Raw genomic sequence first — 5107 nt, 5'->3', positions numbered from 1 at the left:
ATATAATTATTAATTTATTAAAAATAAAATGTGTTTTAGAATTATCATTATGTAACAACTATGTTCACACGTAACTTAGAAACAAGATTGTATTTGACTATATTTTTGGCAATATTTTTTTTTATAGAAAACTTAATAATTTACTAAACAGCCAATGTAAGTTGTCTAGAAGAAAAAAAAAATTTACCTAAGTGAAAAAAGAATACTCGTTGATGTTATAGTAAAGCTAAATAAAAAGGATACTTGTTGTTAGAGCTTGCTTTGAAAAAGAATCTAACCAGCTGGTTTCTAGTTTATTCTGTCTAGATAAAAAGAATACTTAACCTCTGCTCTATTAAATATCAGTTTTCAATACATCATTTTAACAATAAACCTCTCATCTTTAAACAAATAATAAGTATAATTTTTTAGTATGAGATCAGACTTCAAGAAAGCCACCAACAAATACAAGGTATCATTTTTAGGAGTGAAATCAAATATGTTAGCAGCTAGCAATAAAATGTTAAAGATATAGAGACTGAACCAAACGTCAGATGCAGATCCGTGTATAACAACAAAGAAGAAGGCAGCGGTAGTGTAATGGTTGACGGTTGGCGGCAGTTACTAGTGGAAGTTGAAATGAAGTTGTGGAAGTTAAAATTACGGTGATGCCTCTGTTTCTTGTTTTCTATTTTATTCTCTTAATTTTGAAATCTATGATTTTGTTTCAGAATCTTTCTTTTATAAAAGAAATCACAAGAAAAAAAAAACTCTATCTTTTCTATCTTCTGAATTTTTCTTCTTAAAAATAAAACTCTCTTCTTTGAGTATTTGTTTTTTATGATAACTAGTATAAGATCTCTATCCAAAAATAGCCCCATCTAGTTGACTTTTATGTCTCAATTTATAGACCAAAATGGTGAATCTTTGTGTTCATGAGATAAAATTAAGTTTCAGATTTTTTTTTTTTATTGTTTTGCAGCAATGTGTTCATGAGATAAAACTAAGTTATGGGTTTTTTATTGTTTTGCATCAATGTGTTTATGAGATAAAATCAAGTTCTAAATTCTTTATTGTTGCATCAAAAACAAGATACTTAAGGAAATAAGTGGCTGATCTTTCTGATTGAGTGTACAGATGGTGAATATATAACTTTATTGAGATAAAATAAAATATAAAATAAAAAAATCAAAATGATTGGGATGAAGGAAGGCGTAGATATGGTCTTGCAAAAGAAGTGCAATGCAAACATAAAATGACGATTTATAAAATGTAATATAATGTAATAGAAACCCATATAAATATAGACTCAAAATTTGGACCATTTATAAAATGACGATTTTTTACTTAATAATAATAAGTGCAAAATTTTTATTAAACATATTATAATTTTTTAAAATTATTTTTAATTGGTTGGACAAAATTGAGGTACTGCAATATGCTATCATTATATTTTTGTTATCGGGAACCAATAATAAATTTCATTAGTCTAAATAGTATAAAATATTTATTAGTTTGGTAGTTGTTAAATGAATCACTGTGGATACGATAATCTCATATACTACTACTTGGCAAACCCGCACACTTGCGGAATTTTGTGCAACAGGGGGAGAACCGAACCACAAGCTTAGTGTGATACACACGCTTTGAAATTTATTTGTACAACCTTCATTATCATTAATTTCATCTTCCTTTTGTTCAAGATTTGCAACATACCCCTAACAAAAGATCCAACAAGTGGACCTCCAATATAAATAAAAAAAATTGAGTTGTATAAGTGGCATCAATTGTACGGCCTGACCCATCAAAATGGACTACTTCATGTGGATTGATCCGCACAATATACTAAAATATAGTGTTTGAGCTTAATAATATTAGTTTAAATTTTTTTAAGATTTTTTAACTCGGTCAAAAAAGGTCCATAAAAATTTCAGGCTAGTCTGCATGGGCCACGAATAATCTGTAACCTGCATAACCAAATGAAACAAAAATAAAAATAGTAAAATAAGTTATTTAATTTAAGAAATCCAATTGTACTGTACCCACATACTAAAATAAATAGTTGACCCAAAAGTGATTCAATCCACCCAACACCTATTCTGACTAAGAAAAAACCCTAGCAACATTATCTCATCATGTTATGTTTCACATCTTAGGATCATCCCTCATTGGCTCATTTGATATGTCACGTCCCTTGTGCACAAGGGCGGAGCTAGGAATGAAATGTCAAGGGGACCGAGTCTAACAAGGTAAGGTCATTTTTTCTTTCTTTCTTTTTGTTAATTAATTTGTAGTAAATTGAATATTGTCATTGTTTGTATGAATAATTTATAACTTGAATAAATAATTTGTTGGAATTTGAAGAACATGAAAGCCAAGAAAGTACTAGCATTGGAAAGTATAAACTTATTCCTATTTAGATGAGTTAAGGATGCCTCCATTGGCTAGTTTGGATATCTTGGCTTATTGGAAGGAAAAAAAGTCTTAGATGTCATAATCTTACAAAGATGACTTGTGATGTACTGAGTATTCTAATAACCACATTGACATCTCAATATATTTTTAGTATTGGCTCTCGAATTCATAGAAAGTATAGAAGTTTATTGAAAGACGAATTAACTCAAGCTCTCTTGTGCACACATAGTTGGTTATATGGTTTTAAATATAAATTTTTCAAATTTTTATAACTGTAAAGGCCTCCTAGTTAGGTTAGATTTCGTGTTTTGAGTGATGTCAAAACTAGTTAGTCTAGATTAGATGATGTCTGTGCCTTTGTTGATTCTCATTCTCAATCTCTTGCAAATGCTACTTTAATTAGATAGAGTTAATGAAAAAGAATGTTTAGCATGCATAAAACTTTTGTAGCATGTTCGTATTGCATTGACACACTTTGAAATACATCAAAAACATTTTCTAAGTGTTTTTTTAACTTTGTAAATCGATTTACTATCTTATGAATTGACTTACATACATCAAAAACTCAATTCTTGATGTCCCAAACCTGTGAATCAACTCACCTCAAAACATAAGGTTTAGTGTTGGCTTATAGAAGCGTGAATCGACTCACACTGCTGCAGACTTCAAAAACTGTTTTTTAAAACTTGTGTAAGTGAACTCACAACCTTATGACTCGACTTACCATACATGCAAACTTGATTTTTGGATGTCCTTGTGCAAGAGATATAGGTAATTGATAAATAAGATCAACCACCCTCCTTAAATTGTCAAGCGGAATATTTGTTTAGATTTTTTTGTATAAGCTTGTCCAATTTCATGTTTGTATTAACTTTGAGCAACTTTGTATGGTTACAAGCAAAGACCACACTTTTTGGCCTTTCGAAATCTCCATCGTAATAGATAGGAAGAAAAAAAATGCTAGAGGCACAATTTATGTAGGAAATGATATTGACATCTTTAGTGTGAAGGTGAGTGTACGAGCAAGAAGCAAGTGTCGTGGAGTGTTGGTGTAAATTAAACTTAATATAACAAGACCACCTTTTTATATAAGTTTTTTGAAATATTGATAAGTGGGTTTGTGTTCGAGAGTTTGGGTAAGTATAAAGGAAAAAGAGTGGAGGAGGGTGCTCCAATCGGCTAGAGGGAAAACATATGGATGAGGGTGATCTGATCAATGTGTAGGAAAATAAGTGGAGGAGGTTGTTTCGATCAATGTGCAAGAAAATGAGGGGAGTAGGGTGCTTCAATTAGTGTGATGACACAAACATTTAATATGTTGTCTTTTATGTAAGTTAAAAGAATGGAGGATAGTGCTTCAATCAGTATGACAACATAGATATTTAATACTTTGTCTTTTGTAATAGTATAAAAAGTGGATTAGGGTGTTTAGGTCAATGTTCGACAATGGTAGGATGTGAAATGTACAAAACACTCATGTTTCATCTTGCAACAAGATAATGTACAATGACTCTTGACGATGTCACGTTACGATTAAATCTACATATCATTAGAAGACCACTCATTGGACCTAGTGGATTTGATTGAGAAAAATAATGCATTGAACTTTTGGATGTCCCCCTTCCAATGGATCAAACGTTGTGACAATATGTCAAATTGAAATGATTGAAGGATACATTTACTACTATTTTAATTGATGAGACATCGAGAAAATGAAAAATCATTGTAGAGAGTCATCTTGCGCTTGATCAGGGTGTTGTTGATCCCAACAAATCATGCAATAGCATCCATCTACCTTTGTTGAGACATATTGAACATGTTGGACAACACATTTGAGAAAAATGTGTCGTGCAACCGCACCATCTTATGCATGTATGGATAGATGTACGTTGGTGCTACACTCTCGAGTATGGTACCACATGTCGTTCATTGTACCACAGTGTGATAGTACACCATCATTTCCACTGGAGAAATGGTAAAAATATTTCCATACCCTCACTACTGAGAATATTGTACATGCTAAATAATATAAATGTCTTTTATTAGATGAGTTGGATGGGGACTAAGGCATTATGGAACTCCTATAAATGATCTTATTAATTATATATAAAAGATTGATCACATGCAACATCATCATCATCAAATTAAAAGCATCATTCTTCAATAAATTTATACTACTTCTTTGTGATTTTAATTATATTAACACTTCATTAATATCTCTTTGTATTCTCCATTTTTTGTGGATGCTTAATAGATCTTGAAAGCGTCCTACCACAAGAAATATTGAGAATTTCAAAGATATGAGCTACCAACTAGGCATGACAACATATCTTGCACCTGGAGATGTCCATCCAAACTTGTCTCAAATTTAATCTGAAAAATTCGCTTTAATTGAATGAAGATGCGGGAAAAACCCGCTTCACCCCACACCCAAGCCCGCCCCATTAGTAACAAAACAATTTACATTTTGTGTGTGTATATATATATATTTCATTTATTAGTTAATTGTTGTTGGAAATGATGATGACATTAATGGAAGATTGTTGGAAATAATGATGACATTAATGAGAACTAGTGTTGTTGTGAATTGAAAAATAAGGAAGTCTCACATAAAAGGGATATCACACACTAGTAGTGTTTATAAGGTGGAGGTATAGAACTTGGGGTGTGTCCCAAGGGGTACCCCAATTTTGTAAAGGAGGAAGAACACATG

The 5107-nt window shown here is 31.4% G+C and overlaps 1 long non-coding RNA gene across 1 annotated transcript; it reads left to right on the top strand.

Moving 5' to 3' along the window:
• The first annotated feature begins 279 nt into the window (after positions 1-279).
• On the top strand, positions 280-4865 carry LOC113786281 (uncharacterized). Its single transcript, XR_003472421.2, has 3 exons — positions 280-644; positions 2136-2228; positions 4649-4865. It is a non-coding gene; the product is annotated as an uncharacterized lncRNA (long non-coding RNA).
• Positions 4866-5107: the final 242 nt, after the last annotated feature.

This window comes from Cicer arietinum, chromosome 4 (assembly GCF_000331145.2).
Source record: "Cicer arietinum cultivar CDC Frontier isolate Library 1 chromosome 4, Cicar.CDCFrontier_v2.0, whole genome shotgun sequence".
In the NCBI taxonomy this organism is placed as follows: domain Eukaryota; kingdom Viridiplantae; phylum Streptophyta; class Magnoliopsida; order Fabales; family Fabaceae; genus Cicer; species Cicer arietinum.
This window is presented reverse-complemented; position numbering and strand designations above follow the sequence as displayed.